The sequence below is a fragment of the Xyrauchen texanus genome, chromosome 5 (assembly GCF_025860055.1).
Source record: "Xyrauchen texanus isolate HMW12.3.18 chromosome 5, RBS_HiC_50CHRs, whole genome shotgun sequence".
NCBI lineage: Eukaryota > Metazoa > Chordata > Actinopteri > Cypriniformes > Catostomidae > Xyrauchen > Xyrauchen texanus.
In genome coordinates, this window is record NC_068280.1 from 49,283,711 (window position 1) to 49,306,849 (window position 23,139).

A 23,139-nucleotide genomic window follows, 5' to 3' on the forward strand; every position below is an offset into this window, starting at 1 on the left:
AGAAGAATAGCGCAACCCATTTATCCATCTAATATCCATTCATGAGCAAGTGCCCCTTCTCTTGGCGTGTTTGTGTTTTTAAGGTTAGCTTCTTCAAAAAGCAATTACATACCAACAAAGATCACTGGGTTATCAAAAAGTGTTAAAGAGTCCCCAAAAAGTACTTTACACTTTAGCCACACTTAAAGTATATATATGGCACTATTTTGTACTACATAGCACAACAAAACTTTCCATGCAAGACATTTAAAAAAATTACGTTTGTTAGGTTTCGGATTAAAAAAAATAGATTTTATTTTGACACTTTTTGATTGTCAAACTTAGTTAAAGATATGCATATTTAACGCAATGAGCTAAACTTGTGGTTACTCAGTGTAATTGCAAAAATGTCTCAGGAAAGTTAATTTAGTTCTTAATAAAAAGCTCTAGCATCATGTGTTTATGGATGTCCAGGGGCACATTAATGCACAGACTTACCTGGTCTTACCTGGACAGATTCAATACAAGCTTAATCGACAGCATTTTTGGCATAATATTGATTACCACAAAAATGCATTTTGACTTGCCCCTCCTTTAATAAAAAAAACCACTAATTTTTGTTCCAGTGAGACACATACAATGGAATTGAATTGGATCAATCAAATTTTCAAAAGTATAACCTCCATGCATGAACAATATGCATGTTAACATGATTTTAGTATGATAAATTCGCTTACTTGCCGTTTCTGTGTAAAGTTATAGCCAATTTTACAACTTTGTTGCCATGCTGATATAATGTCAACCAACCATAAAACCCTAAAATGACTATACAATTACAATTTAAACAACTTTTTAATCAGTTTTATCAGAAGAATTAATATAAATTATTTTGAAAAAATATAAGCATCACATTTCTGCCTTCCAAAATTGACCCCATTAACATCCATTGTAAGTACCTCATTGTTATCTCAATTTTGGATTTGATTTAAGTAAGCAAAAGGAGGGATGAGTTGAAATGATTGTTTGTGGTAATCAATTATGCCACAAATGCTGGTTGATTATGAAATCCTATGTGAAAAGAAATATCTCATACCAATGACTTTACGCAAGTTTGAGTTTCTCTTTAAAAAAAAGAAGAAGAAAAACAGTATAATTTCTCCCGTAATGCAAAAAAGAATCATATTTATTAAGAGGCCCCTTTGGGGTAAGGAACAATTGCTGTAACATTTAAAGGGAGGGAAACTCCCAACCCAAGGTATAATTAAATAGCTGTCATGTTGTAATTGAGCAATTTAGCCATGAACAGTAGATCATTTATTTCACACTACTGCTAAAACTGTATATAACCAAGTGTGCTTTTGGTTTCTGTGGAAAGTAAAAACCTACAAAAAAACAAAACAAAAAAAAAAACAGTACTTTAGTGTTTCATAACACAGTGAAAGCATCTGCAGAGGTATATCAAATATACATTATGTTTAGTAAAGGTAATATCAAGGTGATAAGAAAGCATAGTGCTCTAGTCTAATGCATGTGTGTCTGTATGTGTGCCAAATATATTTAATATGTATACAATTTCAGCACCATTCCTGCTTCGCGTTGGACTCCACTGCTACGTGTCGCTAAGTGATGATGACTAAATGCAGCCGGTGCCAGCCAATCATCACTTCAGTCTATTGTGATGGACTTCAGAGGATGAACTGATGCTAACTCCTACCATAAGACATGGGATACTTCATATGCCATTGCCTGAACCTTGGATTTAGGATAGACTTCATCAAAATTACCGGCCAGGTTGAACTGCGATGCACCTAACTGATCTTCTGCCTGCATCACCTCGGTCTAATGATGGGACTACACTCTTGAAATGGAATACATAGACTATCAATTGCCAACAAAAGCCTTCATCAGCCAATTAACAAGGACAACTGCATCTATGTGAACTTCTGCAGTTAATCTTGGATGGACTTTAAAGATATTAGTCATTAATCTTACAGTTCATACAAAATCGATGTTTAAACACTGACCCTTAACACTTACTAAGTTTAATCATTTTAAACCATGACTTGCACTATACATAAGTAATATTGCCATTATATTCATGTTGGTTAGCAAGAGGGGAACTGGCCCCCACAGTGAGCCTGGTTTCTCCAAAGGTTATTTTTCTCCCATTAATCAACATCTTATGGAGTTTTGTGTTCCTTGCCACAGTCGCCTTCAGCATGCTCACTGGGGTTACTAATACAATTATTATTTAATTACTTATTTTTATACATAATTAACAATCGTATTTTATCTAATTACACAATGATGACTCATCGACATGATAGACATTACAGTTTTATCTTCTGTTCATGCCTGATCTTCTGTAAAGCTGCTTTGACGATGTGTGTTGTTAAAGGCGCTATACAAATAAAACTGACTTGACTTGCGGATCCATCGATGGGTCCAAATGGAGACAATATATCGTAAAAAAAGGTTTACGCTTAAAATGATCAAGTCTTCAATAATTCAGGCATAGAATCTGAACTTTCATAGATAACATCAGTTCTGCATTTATGTTACTTACAATAATAAAATATGGCCTGAAAACATGTGCATTGCAAATCAGTGCCACCTAGAGGTAATGTGGTACACATATGAGTATAGAAGTCTTTCAAATAGAAGTTAAATAGACAAATCACACATCAAATGAACACTCTTATTCTCAGGAATGTGATTTTGTTGTTTGGAAGATTTTAAAAGAATCACAAAGTGAAATATAATTTCTGACAGACATCGAATACCTCAAGTACAAATGTCTCCTTAATGCGCCGATCACCCCAATTAGCTAAAAACATTATATCTGCTTTTTCTTCTTTCTTCCTTGTTTGTGTGAATAATCCAATTTTATTTCTTAGATGTACAGAACAAAATATGTGGTCCAGCAGGAAAAGTATGCTAAACAAATCACCAGAATAATTTGTTATCGAGTACTGATGATAATATGTTATACATCATGTTATATACTGAGCTTTCTAATGACACATAGATTGAGCTTCTAGTCCACTCAGAGGCTGAGATATTCTATGAAAGACCGGTGGTTGTGCACAAACTGAAAATTAGATTGAATGTCTATGGACGAGAACATCTAAAAGGGCTAAAATGCATTAGAACGCCACCTACATTTCAGAACTGCTTAAGTCCACAGTTTGTGTAATTGTTGAGCTTTTAAATTTGAGTGTTAAAAATTGCAGGCAGCAGCCCAAAAATGCTCCAGATTTGAAGAGGTTAAATAATAAATAATGTAGCTATAAAAGCCATGGCTTAGCCGATTAGCTAAGGGTTTAAAAAAAATTAAGAAATAAATGACTAAATTATAAAATCAAAGTAGCATGTAGGATAAATGCAGGCTTTGTTCGCCATGGGAACCTTAATGCAGAGTTTACACTAAGCCTGATTTTCGCTTGCCGACAGTTTTGTGGAGATAGCCAACGAAAGCCTGCAGTCGTAGGCAAATCGGAGCTCGCTCCCATGAACGACGAACGCAATGTGTGAACTATTACAGACTTGATTTAAGAGATGCGCCGACGTGTCGCTGATGTCAGCAAGATATCTAGGATTTTAAATATCTGGACCAGTCTGCGATTCTAAATCGTGACATATGTTTTGACTGAATACAACTGCAGCGTTTACCTACAGCCAACGAGAGAGCAAGAAACGGGGCACGGGAAGTTTCAGTGGGATGAGTCCTGATTTACCTGCAACAGAACATCAACTAGCATGGCTGCGGTATCAAGAAAGAAAATGATCATGCATTTGTTTTTGTATCTCGTATCACTTCTCGCGTGTTCTCTGTTGTGAAACATAATTTGGAGTCCAGACAGAGTCGTCGGGGATTCGTCAATAGTGAAATGTCTTCACCCCTGTCGCCGATTCGTCTTGTAATTTGAAAACGCTACGACTTCCATGACAAGACAGACAGATGTGTAATATGAATGGTACAATGATCCGACATCTTTGAAAGTTGTGTATTGTGTAGGAGACATAAGTTCATTCAGAAACTAAATAAAAAATAATAAAAGATTGGCTTAAAATCAGGCTGTAGTTAGCTCTGTTAGATTTACTTACCCTTCAACTAAATCATCTCTCTTATTCTTGAGTGGTTCATTTATTCAAATACATATAAACGTTATTTTTTGAAGCCTTGTCACGTTTTTTCTTTGTGTTCCATGGGTTTGGTTCTCTGCTGGAATTTGGAGCAGTCCTTATGCAAGGGCGTTATTCGTAATTTAGGTTGATTTTGCTAAAAGCACCATTGTGCTCCTCGTTCTTTCTGTGCATAATCTTAAAACAGCCAGGCAAGCAGGCAGGCGACACATCTCTTCTCGTCTCAATCTCCGAACTTTCTTTAGTGCAAGCCACTTTGTTTGTGTGAGTCGCAGGCCTTCGCCGAGACAAGCTGTCAGCTTTGTCTCATGCATAAGTGGGACTATAATTGATTAAGGGAAATGTCTATCTCAGCAATGATGTCTTCGGCATAATCAAGACCATCCACCGCTGGATAACATCACTGCAGGACTTTGTGAGGAATGAGCTCTGTGACTCAAATCTGGGTTAAACATTATTTAGAAGCATGTGAGAAGGCAGTAATGTAAAAGCTAGATGTTTGCATTCTCTAAATGGGGCTTGCATGTACAAAAATCACAGCTACGATGCTATGGTTTTGTGCGAAGTTTCCAGAGCATTACTATGTGGTTGCTACGACTTGGGCCAAGTCTAAACACCCCAACCCCCAAGACTTTATATTATGGTTTCCAGATATGGCTTGAGTCACCATTCTTTGTAAGGCTATGGTATTTTTTTGCCCGTTTTATCAGATGTCAGTAAAAAATTGTTGATCAGATCACTTAGAAAAGTAATAGTTAACACTGCAAATGCAGTAACAAGGATTATTACTGCCAAAGTAACACATATGAACATTTGAAGGTAACTCTATCACCTCCTTGAGTATTGAGGCTTGTTACTGCCAAAGCTACACCAGATTGCATGTTAAGTATGTACAAGGGGACACTTGTAATGTGTTGGCCAGCATTTGCATTCTAGATTCCGCCCTCAGGATTAGGAGTGCATTCAAATTAGTAGCTCTAAGTATGAGCAGTAATAATAGTGATAGTTGCCTTAACAAACACTACTAATAATTACTGTCAGGTTTATGTAGGAAGAACACAGAAAGTGCTTGTAGCTACATTGTTTTACTGTCTTATTCTATAGCATCTAATAAAGTGAAGCACGTTAAATATGAGTGCAAATTCATGAGTGCAACATCAATATTGTCATATTATTAAACATCAGTTCCATGTTCCTTTTAATATTCATCAACTGACCAGTTCATTAGCATAAGCAAATTGTTCTGGTGAATGCACGAGTATATACATATTTATAGATCTGAATGACATTTATATATGGTTGAATGGTACTTTAACCTTATATTGAATGACACTGTAATATGGTATGTGAGGAAGGCTATGTTTAGATAATTGCCACTCCAATGTGTTTAGGTCATCTGTGTGTCTTATGTAATTATATCATGTGTTGATGACTTGTCTGGTCTTAGTGTTGATATTAGACGTAACTGACGTGACCTTGTGTGCAGCTTGACACCTGTAGGCGTTAATCCCTCGTCACGTGTTTGGGTAGGGGAAGTTTATTCATGTAACATATGAAGACATATTATTGTGAAATATAGGATGTTTTTTATGTTTAAATGATGAGCATGAACAGTGACGTTAGCTGGGGCGAAAGGACATGGACAGAGTGTGAAGAGATATCTGCCATCAGTAGTTGTTGAGAGCGGGGGGTGGGGTTGTGCTATAGTAAATACACCTCTGCTTAAATCTCCATGCCCTTAAAGGCACCTCCACTTAAAAGGGTGCCTTTACATTTGGGACACCTTGTAAACGATGTAGCCCCCATTCTGTGCACTCTAGTGAGCATGAATGTAGCAGGAATTATTTGACTATTTTCTTGATTTTGTCTTCCTCTATTCCTTAAATTGTTCTTATAGGAATAGTTGAACCAAAATCAGGGGTGGGGGTAATTATTCAATCATTATTTACTAACCATCATCTCATTCTTACAGAGCTCCTTAGACTAAAATCACTCACTCGAAGTCGGCCAGTCTGATGTCTCCTTCAGACCCCCCGAGCTGGATGAAAATATCGCCGCTGCATCGGAGAGCGTTGCGGCGTCTGACGCTGGGGACTTATCTGGGCTGCCAACTTCGGGTCTGCTCGGCCAGTCTGAATCCGACGTGGAGATGTCCGACATGCTTGCCCTGGCCGGCGTGATTGTTGGGCTGGACCGGAAATCCCTGTCCCCACCTCAGCCCTCACTGCTAGACGATTGGTTCCTCGGGTCAGGGTGCCACTCACAGCCACGCCATCATCACCACGGCATCATCAGACTCCCGGCTTCCTCACTCCTTGATTCACCTAACCGTTGTCCACACATGGCGTTCTAATGGCGGTCTGGCGCCAAACACCTACAGTCACGGCACCAGTGTGGAGCTCCCCACAGGAAGCTGATGCCCCCATCTCACAATCCCCTTCATGGACCAATAAGGCTCCAAAGCATTCCTGAGATGACCCAAACCTTTTACCACACCCCGACTTGGCTGTGGTACCCAAAGGAGCAGCTTCCTCACTCCTTGATTCACCTAACCGTTGTCCACACATGGCGTTCTAATGGCGGTCTGGCGCCAAACACCTACAGTCACGGCACCATGGACGCGGTCTCCTCGCCTCCATGCCTTCAACTGTAGACTCCCGGCTGGACCTTTCTGACGAGTCTAGAGGACGCCTCAACAGGACATCCTCCTCAGTCACTTTCCCACCCCCAGCCGGGTAAGCGGAGTAAGAGAAGTGCTTTGAGTTTTCCCTCAGCACAACTGTCTCAGGACGCAACTTTGCTCCCCGTCATAACATTACCTGCTCCTCTCCACTGCAAAGCCCCACCAGGTATATCAAAGTCTAAGTAAGAGGTTGACTAATTTATAGAAATAGACCCATGACTTGAGTATCCATTTCAATGCACATTAAAGGGGTTATGATATGGAGAATCAAATTTTCCTTGATATTTAGAGAAATAAGAGGTACATGTACTGTATAAACATACTGTACATTTCATAACTCAAAACCTTCCTCCCTATTCTAAGAAGAGCATTTAATTTTGCCACCCTGCTGAAGCATCTCATATTAAAATCTCTGTGTTAATGATGTCACAACACATTGCTCATTTGTATTTACACATCCCACAGCATGCATCATCGCACACTTGGCCCCACCCACCGGCGTGCATTTCAAGTCCAGATGGCAGGACTAGTGTAGCACCAAAGGGAACCCATCTGGACTATTTTGAATAATTTTTTATATAAACATGAACTACACAGACTCTTTGACTGCTCCCATGTATCTTGCCGCTTTTAAAAGATGTGGTGTGAAGTTACAACTCTCATTCTCTCATTCAGCTGCTGCCTCTTGTTTATTTGAGCATAAACGTTATTTTGCCCATCTGCACTATTTTTAATTGTTCGTATATGTAATCGTTGGACGTCTTTGATGATGGACTTTTTGATGATGGACAATGGACGTCTTGACCATTTAGGTGTGTTTCTGCCGATGAGCGCCTCTTTTAGTGCATCTTTAGTATGTATATGCATAATTTCACCATCCTTTGGACTATGTATGTGCATTATTTTCTACTCATGTCAGCATGGATTGCTTGTGAACAGACAAATTAGGATTCAAGCTTTGCAAAATAACTGTTATTGAAGAATCGGGCAGTTAAAACTGGGCATGACTGTTTGATAGGGGCAGTGGTGGCTCAGTGGTAGAGGCTCAGGGTTACTGACCAGAAGGTCGGGGGTTCAAGCCTCAGCACCACCAAGATGCCACTGTTGGGCCCTTGAGCAAGGCACTTAACTCCAGGTTGCTCCGGGGGGATTGTCCCTGTAATAAGTGCACTGTAAGTCGCTTTGGATAAAAGTGTCTGCCAAATGCATAAATGTAAATGTAAATGTAAATGATAGTTTATGGTGTTGAGTGATAACAGTTGTGCTTGAGATGAACAGTTTAATATATTCAGATTCAAAGTGTTAGATATGTGTTGTGTAAACCCTGCTATTTTGTTTTATAATGTCGAGGTTCTTTATCCTCCGATTAAGTTTGCTGAATTTGAGGTGCTGCATGATGTTAGACAATCCTAATAGTGGGCATTTACATTGAAGTTTTAAGGAGGCACAAATTGAGAACTTATGAAGAATATTTAAAAATTGGAGAAACTGATTTTTGACTTTCGGTCTGTTCATCACACAAAGCAATTGTATGGCTGTTTAAAGGACTTATAGAAATATAGTCGTACGATGTACTTTTATAGTACTTAAATGGTATGTTGGTACTGGAGCTAGACAGCCATGGTCACTAAGAATTTTGTTGTATGGAAAAAAATAGCACGAAGATTCTTGATCTATTTAAAAAAAAAAATATTATATATTTTTTTAGAAATAAATAACAGTATACTGGTTTGGAACTACATGGGAGTGAGACCACAATAACATGGGACCATTTTATGTCCTTTAAATTTACAGATCTAAACACAGATAAATAACCAACCAATTTACCACCCTTCAGGCAGCCTAGCAGGTGTTTTGTTGAAGCTTGCCAAGGATTTCTTTAAAAAACACAATGTGTCACTTAAGCATCAGTCAATGGTCACAGCAGGAGACAGTAAGCCATAAGCAAATCTACACATCTTTTCTTGCTTTCGCACCAGAAATTCTTGGCTATTATCTTGTCAAATGAAGCTAACCTTTTCATATTCTGACAAGATTTAAATCCAGAGTCTGAGTTGTTCAGTTTTTTTTTTTTTTTGTCAGGGCTGTGCAGCATTCTGATTTGAAATGACTTGCAATTTCCAATGCAATTTCTGAATTTAATTGAATTTGAATTGAAGTAGCAAACGGAATGCCAATTTGTAATTCAAATTTGAATATAGGGTAGTGGCAGTTGATGGTGAAACATTCAAGGCAGATGATGGTTGGATGGCGAAACAGGGGCCAACAATTGGGCAGTTGCTTGGGTCCCCAGACATCATGAATCACCCTGGTAGTAGAAATCAATGGGATGAAAATTCAGAAAAACTGTGCAAAGTGTAGTTTTTGTTTGTTTTAATAATACAATTACATTTTCAGCATGTTTTACCCACAAAATATACTTCAAACTTCCAGAAAAAATATTATGATGCAAATTGTTAATTTTTCAAATGCCCTTTTAATATATTTTAATTATTTAATATTTATTTTGTTAGCATTTGGTTTAGATATATGTGAATATATATATTTTATGGACAATGATGGAAGTATACAGCATTACCTTAAAAACACTTAATTTACTCCACATTTCAATGTCAGTTTCTATCTGTATATTTTTTCTTAAAATTGAACCAATTCCTGTTGTGTGACTATTGATTTTTTATTTATGTATTTAATATATTTTCCTGTCATTCCAATTCAAAATCTAGTTCAACTTCCTGTGGGGAGTGGCCAATTAAATTCAAGTTCCAACTCATTGATTGAGGGCCAAGTCTTAATTTCTGAATTTTGCCCAACAATGCTTTTTATTGCATTCTCTTTCTGCCATAAATAGTTTAATTGTTGATCCATCACAAGCTTTTTCCTTGAGTCCATTATTTTAATCGCAACAGCTCTTTGATCAGATTGATGAATGGCTTCCTCTTCGTTAAAATGGACATGCATGTGACAATTACCTGCAATGCAGACTTCATAGCACCCAAGCTGTGCTCTCATTGCCTCATGCTGGCACAAGTGGGTATAATTAATTCCGAGTAGAAAGCTGCATATGGTGATGTCACACAAGTAACCAAATACTAAAACTGTGAAGTATCTACAGGCCTCTCATAATTACAGCAGACATAACCACATTTCTGTGAGATACATTAATGGCTCATATATTCAGCCTGCAGACAGAAAATTTCTTCCAAAACTAGTTAGCTTCCTTCCTATTTACTGTCTACATAGGCAGCTATCTTCTATGGCAGCATCCTAACTGAAATGGAACTTCATAAATGACTGATTTAGAACACTCTACATAGGCAGCCACTCTGCATGCCAAATAAATAGCAACCATTCCTTTAGTCAATAGATCAACATTTTTGCAAATAGAGTTAGCATTTGGCTAAGCTAACAATGCAATACTTTAATATGTAAACAAATATATTGAACACACAAACAGTGGTTGAAATTTAAAGATCCCAATCCTTATTTAATACTTATGACTGCTGAACGAAATATAAATATTTTTATAAGTGACATTTCTCTCGCTTTGTCCGGCATCTTGGAAATATTCTTTTAGGTAGCTTGTTGCAATGCAGTATGAGTTTGCCTTCACAGCGAAGGATACATTGCTTAGAATTTGGCCAAAACGAGATATATTGGGCCACGTCCACACTAATATGTTTTTATTTAAAACTGCATTCATTTAGCCATATTTAAGCATTTAATCCTGACCAGAATGTCTTTTTCCTCTATCAAAAATGAAGACTTCATGCCTTCATACTTTGGAAAATGATGATGTTAGAAAAATGAAAACTAAAAACCGTTTAGCATGGACATGACCTTAGAAAACATCTGCTATGCAGCTCAGAAATTTTCCTAAAAGCAGAACTTCCTGGTTGTTGGTTTGAAGCTGCCTCTGTACATTGAGAACATTCAAAGAAAAGTGACGAGTATCTTGGATTACCATGAATGTGAGCTGACCCATGTTAACACAGTCATGATGTCTGGCCCTGGGCTAATTGAAGGAATATGGGCTGCTCTGAGATCTTGGATTTGGTTGCACAACCAAATCACATCCGTTTTATGATTTATTGTTCACTAGGATGAATTTTGAAGTTATTTTAAAACCAGTAATACATTTGCAGACCTTGGTGCTTCCAAGTGGTAATAAAAATAAAATAAAAAAAGCATTACTGTTTTAATTGTACATGTAGACGGGGCATAACATACTGTCAACTGGGGGCTCGTCCGGGATATTTACAGAGGTCTTCATTATAGCTTCCATGACCTTATACCTCTATCACTGTCTACATATAAATAATAAAAAAATGGAAGTAGGTCTTCCTTTTACAAAGAAAAAGTTTTTTGTTCAGAGTTTATAGATGGGTTACTGCTACAAACTTGGCTTCTTTGGGGCTCAGCAACATGACTTTGCTTTTCACAATTTGACATTGATTTACATTGGATCATGGCAATTAGGGGAGGGTTTACAAAAAAAATCACATTGCCCTTAGAGCTTTATTGAGTATAGCGGTTCCTCTCTTAAATCAAAAACCTATCCAAAGTACGTCTGCAAACATTGCCTGATCATAATATTGCCTGCACAATATTAATATTGCCAATGTACCTGGGAATAAAAAGCAAGTTTTGCATTAAGTATTACTGAGCACTGGGCATCACTATCAGATTAAGAGGTTTCATCTGTGGTGTGCTGTTCTAGGAAGACAGAAAGTACATCACAATGGTGGGATTTTGGCAATGGTGAATGAGCTGTATTAAATATTAAGAGTCGTTGGAGATAAAATTGGAATTAATTGGACACATCCTCTATTCTAAATAATTAAAAGGAGGTATTCCATGGATGAATAAAGGCCCTATATTACTAACTCCATGTCTCTCATTCTCTTAACATATAACATAACTCCATTGCAGGGAAAAGTACATTCTTTAGAGCTGAATGGAGGTAACATTTATAATAAATTATGTAAATTACAGTTATTTTTATTGATTCATTTATTTGTTTTTATAGTTGTTTAAATCATAATTTTTTACAGGGTTATGTCGCCATAGCAATGAAGTTGTTAAATTGGATATAACTTTACACAAAAAAGATAGTAAGTGATTGTATCACACTAAAATCATGTTAATACAGATATTGTCTTGTGGCTTAATTATTTTTCATTTTTTTGGTAATCAAATTGATGTCACAAATGCTGTCCATTTTGCTTGAACACAGAATATACTTATACAACAAATGGTGTGGGATGCAGATTATTTCAAAAGCTTGTTATTAAACATATATAATTGTTTAATGGATATATATATTACCAGCCCCGCTCCGAACGGGACTCAAACCGGCGTCTCAGGCATGAGAGGCAGGTGCTTAACAAGGAGGCTAATATATATATATATATATATATATATATATATATATATATATATATATATATATATATATATATATATATATATATATATATATATATATATATATATATACTTTTCATTCATTCATTTATCAATTATTTATGAAGCTTAGTCCTAACCTCTAGGACCATTGTTGAATAAATTAATGTAATTTTAGGGAATATATGCTCCAGTGAGCAACCATTCTAAGTAATGTGGCCACTGTTTTGTGGCAGTAATGAAAAAAAATATCCTGGTGTTACAAGACATTGTTTGCCTTGTCAAGCAAATTATGCAACATTTACTTGCAATTTATTCAGAGACTGTCTCTTATGCACATAACAAGTGTACATTTTCAGGATGAGAAGAATACTTAAAGTGTAGCAAGTTGAATCATTTAGTGGTCTATCTTCTACTGTTTACTTTGCGTTTCCTGAACTACAGTCAAGCATTGGAATATTTTTATTATAATTTTTATTATTTTAAAACATATATTTACTTATGTTTATTTTGTACAAATTCTTTGGAGGTTAAATAAATATAGTTCACAAAAAAAAAAATTGGAATAGCTTCAGAAGACTTCTACATATCACATTTCTATGTATATTATGTCAACACGCATGAACAAAAACAATTTCTCTTTTCCTCTTTTCTTCACATGGAGTCAAATGTACTAGACAAGAACAATTAAAGGCAATCACAATAAAATCACAATATGAGCATGTGCAATTTCTAAATCACGGCAAGCTGCGATTATATCTTTTAACTTAGAATTCTGTGATGTTATTTTGATTGGTGCACACCTTTTGCACATTTATGAGAACTCGCCAATCACAATGCAGTAAACTAAAAAGATACCAGAGGTATATAATAAAGTGCAATGGTAAAACAAAATTCTGAGATAAAAAAATTGTCTGTTGAAATAAAAAGTCATAATTATGAGATACAAGTCAAAAGAAATTAGATAATGTTTTTGTTCAAAAAAAGCACCAAAGCACTTTTTTATGTGGCTGAAATAGACTTCCATAGTACAGATATTCAGAAACAAGAATAAATAAAAACAAAAAAGCAGAAAGAAATAAACAACATTGTCATCTATTACGCTATGATGCTAGGGTCAGCTCCATGCCATGTTACAGCCACGCCTCAGCCTGCTCCATGCCATGTCACAGACAAGCCTCAGCCTGCTCCATGCCATGTTACAGCCACACCTTAGCCTGATCCATGCCATGTCACGCCTCAGCCTGCTCCATGCCATGTTACAGCCACGCCTCAGCCTGCTCCATGCCATGTCACAGCCATGCCTCAGCCTCCTCAATGCCATGTCACAGTCACGCCTCAGCCTGCTCCATGCCATGTCACAGCCACGCCTCAGCTTGCTCCATGCCATGTCACAGCCACGCCTCAGCCTGATCCATGCCATGTCACAGCCAAGCTCCAGACTGATCCATGCCATGTCTCAGCCAAGCCCCAGTCTGCTCCTTGCCAAGAAAGCCTCTGCTCACTGGTCCTTGCCCGCCTATGCTCCACGGTCCAGGCCCGCCTCTGTTCTACCAGGGACCTCCATCCCTTTAGTTCTGCCTTGGTCCTCAGCCCCATCAGCTCCACCCCTCGAGCCTCTCAAGGCCCCACTTTCTATTGGCTTTGCCTTGTTACCATGCTACACGCTCTGTCTCTGTCTGTTTCAAGGATCCCCCCAGATCCCTCTTGAACTCTGTGTTTTGGTTTTAGGGCGTCATGAGCCGCCCCAAGAGTGGGGGGATATGTCACGTCTAGATGTTTTCATGTTCATGTTTTTTGTTAATGTCTTTTATTTTGAAAAGTAGTGCCATGGCATGTGATTTATCCTGTTCCCTTGTGTTCATGTTTGTTGTTCCTATTGGTTCTTAGTTTGTTATTAGTTATTTTATGTCATTGGTTCATGGGCATTGTCTTGTTATCTTCGGATCATTGGTTTATATTCCCCCATTGTCATGTATTTAAGCCCTCATGTTTACCATTGTCCTTTGTCTAATATTGAATGTGAATGTAACTTTGTTGTTTTGTTCATGCTATGCCATGTCAAGTCAAGTCTAGTTTATGTCAAGTCCAGTTTTAGTTCAAGTCAAGTTTATGTTTAGGTCAAGTTTATTGTTAGGGTTTTTGGATTTCACATTTTGTTCAATAAACTGAACTTGGGATTGTCACTCCATCGTCCAAATTCTTCATCATTGTCTATGCCGGCATCTTTACACCTGCAAACCATATTAGGGTATGAAAAACCATAAGCAGAGAGTGCATTTGCTGTGTCTTGCATACGTAGTTTTTGCCAGCTGTTAGGAAGGAATTTCTGGCTTCATTATTTAAAGCAAAGCAATTTTTGTCCTATTTGTCTGTGCGTGTTTAGTGGGCTCCAAAGGACTGAGTAATGAAACCACTATTAATAATAATGAAAAAAATTATATTAGAAAAATGATGCTCTAAAGAAGCATTATTTTCTAATATAACAAGTTTCATTAGAATTTTTTTAGTCATTCATATTAGCTTCAAGGGGATCCATCCATCCATTACAAAGTTACTGCATTATGCTTACAGTTGTTAAGCCAATGGTCATTGCCATAATGTACTGTATTTTAAAGGGCATAGTATGGAAATTTGTGAACCACATTAATAAACTCTCTTTCTCCAAGGACTAAAAATCAAGACCATCTTTTTTATTTTTTTATTATTGAATTAATCCTTCTCATTTAATGGTCCAGTGCAAAGAAGAAAGTCATTAAGACAGCAACATTGATTCTGACCAAAAATGACTCATAGGTTAAACAGTCACATTGCAGAGTCAAGACACATAAGAATGTTTCTTGCATGGTGGGATGGTTATTTAGGCAGGCATTCCAGTAAAATGGATTTTGTTAAGGTGTGTATTCAGGTAATTCTTGTTAGTATTACACAGTGCACATTTTAGTAGCTGCTGCTTTATTACAGCAGCTGAAACAATAACATTGTGTAATTACAGGGTGTTCCACAACAAAACTAATATGGAAATGTTGCTCATTCCTATTGCACAATAAGGCTTGGCGATTTATTAAATCTCTATGATAAAGTATATTAGATATTATTTGGTTGGCAATATTAAAATAATCCAACATTATGATGACTTTAATTGGCTTTTTATTTGACCATTAAATTTCCTAATGACTTTGTCAGTTTTCAGAGGGAAGTTTGATTCATTTCTGTGATTACATTTTTGTGTTAAATTAATTGGTTTAATGATTAATTTGCATTATCAATCAAAAATGTTCACTGACAGTGTTGGGTAAAATTGGATTACAAATTAATTAGTTACTGTAATTATTTTTAGTCATAAGTAGTGCATTACATTTTGAAATCTTGTAATCAGATTAGTTACTGATTTTTAATCAAGTTAAAATACTATTATTAGTGGTGCTTGCAAAGCATCACTATTGTAATCTCACATACTTATTAGTGGTGCTTGCAAAGCATCACTATTGTAATCTCACATACTTATTTTTATTTTTATTTTTCTTCTTTTTATTATTATTCTATCTCCGTACAAAACTTCGGCACCTAACTCGTCCCAAGACCGCTTGGCGTAGACCCACAAATGAGGTGTCAAATCGAACGGCCTATTGAGGACACGCGTGCTATGACTTTTATAAGCTTATCGGGGTACGGTATTTGCCCCAGGGGCAAAAAAGCGGCCTAAAAATCCCATAGACTTAACATTGTGACAAACTTTGAGGCGTCACAGCTCCGAAGCTAGGATTTCACAGAAACGTGTGATTTGCCACATTTGAAGAGGCTGGCAGGCTCTGTAAGAGCATACCTCAATATGGGGTAAAAGTTGCACCCCTGGGGGCAGGAGCTGCCCAAAAATGCCCCAATTGACTTATAATGGTGTAGGACGGCCCATGAAATGAAAAAGGCATAGGGATTTGTATTGAACATAGCTCTGGATCACAGTGTCATAGAGACCAGGGGTGGGCTCATTTTACTCAGACGACCAATCAGTCTCTCAGGATCATTGTGAAGCTATCAAGCCACGCCCTAGCAACCATTAAGAGCACCTTAGCAACAAGTCCCATAGACTTCTATTGAAACAGATCAAAGGGATATCTCCGGATAGAAGTGTCATAGAAACACAAGGGTGGTCTCGCTTGACTCGGGACAGCAAACAGCCAATCATGCATCAAATCAACACTTCCTAGCCCCTCCCTAGCAACCATTGTCGAAGCACCTTAACAACCAAAATCCATAGAGGGATATCTTCCATTCTGAATGTCACAGAGGCATGGGAGTTGGTTTATATCATTCATACTGACAAGCAGCCTTTGGAGATTCATGATTGGCAGCTGCCAAGCCACTCCCTAGCAACTAAACAGAGTACCCTAGCAACCGCTTAGCAGTAACTATATCTCTGCACCACAAAATCAGAGAGACTTCTGGGTTGATTTATTTCAATCAGGATGGCAAGGAGACTTGATTAGTATCACTATGGTAACTGCCTAGCAACCAGATGGGGTTACCCTAGCAACCGAAAGTAACAAATCACATATCTCTGCATCAGAAAAACGTAGAGACTTCCGGGTTGACTTATTTCAATCAGGATGGAAAGGACACTTCATTAGTATCACTATGGTAACTGCCTAGCAACCAGATGGGCTTACCCTAGCAACCGAAGTAACAAATCACATATCTCTGCATCACAAAAACATAGAGACTTCCGGTTGACTTATTTCAATCAGGATGGCAAGGACACTTCATTAGTATCACTATGGTAACTGCCTAGCAACCAGATGAGCTTACCCTAGCAACCGAAGTAACAAATCACATATCTCTGCATCAGAAAAACGTAGAGACTTCCGGGTTGACTTATTTCAATCAGGATGGCAAGGACACTTGATTAGTATCACTATGGTATCTGCCTAGCAACCAGATGGGCTTACCCTAGCAACCGAAAGTAACAAATCACATATCTCTGCATCACAAAAACATAGAGACTTCCGGGTTGACTTATTTCAATCAGGATGGCAAGGAGACTTGATAAGTATCACTATGTTAACTGCCTAGCAACCAGATGGGGTTACCCTAGCAACCGAGAAACAAATCACATATCTCGGCACCAGAAAAGAGTACAGACTTCCGGGTTGATTTATTTCAATCAGGATGGCAAGGACACTTGATTACTATCACTATGGTAACTGCCTAGCAACCAGATGGGGTTACCCTAGCAACCGAGAAACAAATCACATATCTCGGCACCAGAAAAGAGTACAGACTTCCGGGTTGATTTATTTCAATCAGGATGGCAAGGACACTTGATTACTATCACTATGTTAACTGCCTAGCAACCAGATGGGGTTACCCTAGCAACCGAGAAACAAATCACATATCTCGCACCAGAAAAGAGTACAGACTTCCGGGTTGATTTATTTCAATCAGGATGGCAAGGACACTTGATTACTATCACTATGGTAACTGCCTAGCAACCAGATGGGGTTACCCTAGCAACCGAGAAACAAATCACATATCTCGGCACCAGAAAAGAGTACAGACTTCCGGGTTGATTTATTTCACTCAGCATCGCAAGGACACTTGATTACTATCACTATGGTAACTGCCTAGCAACCAGATGGGGTTACCCTAGCAACCGAAAGTAACAAATCACATATCTCTGCACCACAAAATAGTACTGACTTCCGGGTTGATTTATTTCACTCAGGATCGCAAGGACACTTGATTACTATCACTATGGTAACTGCCTAGCAACCAGATGGGGTTACCCTAGCAACCGAGAAACAAATCACATATCTCGGCACCAGAAAAGAGTACAGACTTCCGGGTTGATTTATTTCACTCAGCATCGCAAGGACACTTGATTACTATCACTATGGTAACTGCCTAGCAACCAGATGGGGTTACCCTAGCAACCGAGAAACAAATCACATATCTCGGCACCAGAAAACAGTACAGACTTCTGGGTTGATTTATTTCAACCAGGATGGCAAGGACACTTCATTAGTATCAATATGGTAACTGCCTAGCAACCAGATGGGGTTACCCTAGCAACCGAAGTAACAAATCACATATCTCTGCACCAGAAAACACTACAGACTTCCGGGTTGACTTATTTCACTCAGGATGGAAAGGAGCCATGTATTGTATTACCTTGGTAACTGCATAGCAACCACATGGGCTTACCCTAGCAACCGAGTAAAAAATCACATATTTCTGCACCAGAAAATCGTACAGACTTCTGGGCTGATTTATTTATGACCATAATTTTTTTTCTTTTCCAGTTACAACATGCTGTTTGATCTAGTTTTGCCACTGCAAGCACCACTCACATTTTCTTCAGGAAATGTACCCATCTAGTTTTTATTTTTATTTTTCTTCTTTTATTATTATTCTATCTCCGCACAAAACTTCGGCACCTAACTCGCCCCAAGCACCGCTTGGCGTAGACCCACAAATGAGGTGTCAAATCGAACGGCCTATTGAGGACACGCGTGCTATGACTTTTATAGTTTATCGGGGTACGGTATTTGCCCCAGGGGCAAAAAAGCGCCTAAAAATCCCATAGACTTAACATTGTGACAAACTTTGAGGCCACAGCTCCGAAGCGAGGATTTCACAGAAACGCGTGATTTGCCACATTTGAAGAGGCTGGCAGGCTCTGTAAGAGCATACCTCAATATGGGGTAAAAGTTGCACCCCTGGGGGCAGGAGCTGCCCAAAAATGCCCCAATTGACTTATAATGGTGTAGGACTGCCCATGAAATGAAAAAGGCATAGGGATTTGTATTGAACATAGCTCTGGATCACAGTGTCATAGAGACCAGGGGTGGGCTCATTTTACTCAGACGACCAATCAGTCTCTCAGGATCATTGTGAAGCTATCAAGCCACGCCCTAGCAACCATTAAGAGCACCTTAGCAACAAGTCCCATAGACTTCTATTGAAACAGATCAAAGGGATATCTCCGGATAGAAGTGTCATAGAAACACAAGGGTGGTCTCGCTTGACTCGGACAGCAAACAGCCAATCATGCATCAAATCAACACTTCCTAGCCCCTCCCTAGCAACCATTGTCGAGCACCTTAACAACCAAAATCCATAGAGGGATATCTTCCATTCTGAATGTCACAGAGGCATGGGAGTTGGTTTATATCATTCATACTGACAAGCAGCCTTTGGAGATTCATGATTGGCAGCTGCCAAGCCACTCCCTAGCAACTAAACAGAGTACCCTAGCAACCGCTTAGCAGTAACTATATCTCTGCACCACAAAATCAGAGAGACTTCTGGGTTGATTTATTTCAATCAGGATGGCAAGGAGACTTGATTAGTATCACTATGGTAACTGCCTAGCAACCAGATGGGGTTACCCTAGCAACCGAAGTAACAAATCACATATCTCTGCATCAGAAAAACGTAGAGACTTCCGGGTTGACTTATTTCAATCAGGATGGAAAGGACACTTCATTAGTATCACTATGGTAACTGCCTAGCAACCAGATGGGCTTACCCTAGCAACCGAAAGTAACAAATCACATATCTCTGCATCACAAAAACATAGAGACTTCCGGGTTGACTTATTTCAATCAGGATGGCAAGGACACTTCATTAGTATCACTATGGTAACTGCCTAGCAACCAGATGGGCTTACCCTAGCAACCGAAATAACAAATCACATATCTCTGCATCAGAAAAACGTAGAGACTTCCGGGTTGACTTATTTCAATCAGGATGGCAAGGACACTTGATTAGTATCACTATGGTAACTGCCTAGCAACCAGATGGGCTTACCCTAGCAACCGAGTAACAAATCACATATCTCTGCACCAGAAAAGACATACAGACTTCCGGGTTGATTTATTTCAATCAGGATGGCAAGGAGACTTGATTAGTATCACTATGGTAACTGCCTAGCAACCAGATGGGGTTACCCTAGCAACCTAGTAACAAATCACATATCTCTGCATCAGAAAAGACGTACAGACTTCCGGGTTGATTTATTTCAATCAGGATGGCAAGGAGACTTGATTAGTATCACTATGGTAACTGCCTAGCAACCAGATGGGGTTACCCTAGCAACCGAGTAACAAATCACATATCTCTGCATCAGAAAAACGTAGAGACTTCCGGGTTGACTTATTTCAATCAGGATGGCAAGGAGACTTGATTAGTATCACTATGGTAACTGCCTAGCAACCAGATGGGGTTACCCTAGCAACCGAGTAACAAATCACATATCTCTGCATCAGAAAAACATAGAGACTTCCGGGTTGACTTATTTCAATCAGGATGGCAAGGACACTTGATTAGTATCACTGTGGTAACTGCCTAGCAACCAGATGGGGTTACCCTAGCAACCGAGTAACAAATCACATATCTCTGCATCAGAAAAACGTAGAGACTTCCGGGTTGACTTATTTCAATCAGGATGGCAAGGACACTTGATTAGTATCACTATGGTAACTGCCTAGCAACCAGATGGGCTTACCCTAGCAACCGAGTAACAAATCACATATCTCTGCATCAGAAAAACGTAGAGACTTCTGGGTTGGTTTATTTCACTCAGGATGGCAAGGAGACTTGATAAGTATCACTATGGTAACTGCCTAGCAACAAGGAGGGGTTACCCTAGCAACCAAATAACAAATCACATATCTCTGGATCACAACATCGTAGAGACTTCCTGGTTGACTGATTTTACTCTGGATAGCAAGGAGACTTGATAAGTATCACTATGGTAACTGCCTAGCAACCACATGGGGTTACCCTAGCAACCGAGTAACAAATCACATATCTCTGCACCAGAAAACAGTACAGATTTTTGGGTTGAATTATTTCACTCAGGATGGAAAGGAGCCATGTATTGTATTACCTTGCTAACTGCATAGCAACCACATGGGCTTACCCTAGCAACCTAGTAACAAATCACATATTTCTGCACCAGAAAATTATACAGACTTCTGGGTTGATTTATTTATGACCACAATTTCTGTTCATTTCAAGCAGGCTATTTGACGAGTTTTGCCACGGCAAGCACCACTCACATTTTCTTCAGGAAATGTACCTATCTAGTTTATGTATGTTCTTCTTATTTTGGCTGCTCCCATTAGGAGTCACCACAGCGGACCATCCGTGATCCGTTTATTTGACTTGGCAAAGGTTTTATGCCGGATGCCCTTCCTGACGCAACCCCATGTTGTGGAACTCTCACTCACACCGGGGAAATTTAGAGTCTCCAATTCACTTACCCTGCATGTTTTTGGACTTGTGGGGGAAACCGGAGCACCCGGAGGAAACCCACTCGAACAGGGGAGAACATCCACAGATGAAAGCCCAGTTGAGCCTGGACTCGAACCTGAGACCTGCTTGCTCTGAGGAAACAGTGCTAACCACTATTTCTATCAGGAAGACTCGCAGACTTGAGTGAAATTGAGGATGACATTTATTTGATGAATATAAAACAGAAAAGTAATGTCTCTCTTTGGTGTAGGCCCCGTCTGGCGGTCCGAAGAAGTTGTACTCGGAATATCCTGCCGGAGATAGAAGGCAGGGGAGAAGAGCCTACCCCCATGCAAGACGGGACTCAACTGGTGGTGGTTGCCTTGTTAGCACACTGAAACAGCAATGTGATAGATTGTGAGCAGACTTATAATGCATTGGCTTACATGTGATTGGCTAGGAGTTACCTAGCTAATGGTGTGACGATGAATCTATGGGTAACAATGGCTGTTTGGTCAAAATGATGTTTCATCTGATTTAAAGGACAACAACTAATTTTTTAACCCATTTTAGTGCAAATACATAAATTATATATAATGAATATCATCAAAAACCTGAAAAAATATCAAGGCACCGCACATTTTTGGGAGAACGTCATCAGATAGCATTTCCCAAAAGTCGCACCATTGCTTTCATTAAAAGCTGAAAGATTGCAAGACTATGTGTGTCTGTGTATATCTGATTACATGAAAATGAGAACATAGCATCTCTTGGATGTGGTTCATCAACAAAACCTTGTAAATGAGAGGCGTCTGATCTGTCTGATTAGCCAAGAGAAGTCTGGATGTGCCGGAGGGGGCAGAAAATGAGACGTTTGCAGTGTGATAATCTGCTTTGATTCAAACTAATTAGTCTGGATAATAACGGCAGATAGTCTGTTAGCACTGCGGTGAAGAGCAGTCGACATTAACATGACGGGTTAGATTATGAGGTCAAAGTCATTTCACTTTGTCAAGTCAATTCTCATAAGACACAGGTGAAGTAGGCCTATTGCATGAAATAAACACAATAGAAAATGTATTGCTTAATTCTATATTTACCATTTGATCTTGTTATGTATGATGAAACTTAAATAATGCTTCACCTAATGGTGAAGTGACATTTTTGCACATTTAGTGTCACATTGCAAAAAAAATACAAATACAAAAGTTTTTCTATAACCAGACTGAACACACTATGAATTTGCTGTCATAATTAGAATTTTCTTCTGCTGAAATGTGTCTGTTTTTACTGAAATTTGAATCACTGCCCCCAGTGGCCGAAGCTAGAAGTGCTGTTAGAAGTATGGGCATATATTATATTTACAGATTATCCACAAATTGGTGCCAGAAGTGAGTTGTATTATTAGCTGTAAATCTTAATACATGAAATGCATATTTTATTAACCCTAAACCATAACTGAAACCCCAACCCTAAACCTAACTGTCAGTGGATAAATAAATACTAATTTTATAAAGAAAATGCAACCTCCTAATTGTGCTCACCAGTGATAAAACTTGACAAGTTTAAATTTGTTCATCATTGTTGGGTATATATTCTGTATCAGATGACGTAGACTGTCAAATAGTGTACTTAATGGCTTTTGGTGCTTTGTTTTGGATAGACGTCTGTGTGGTGCAGAGCTGAGA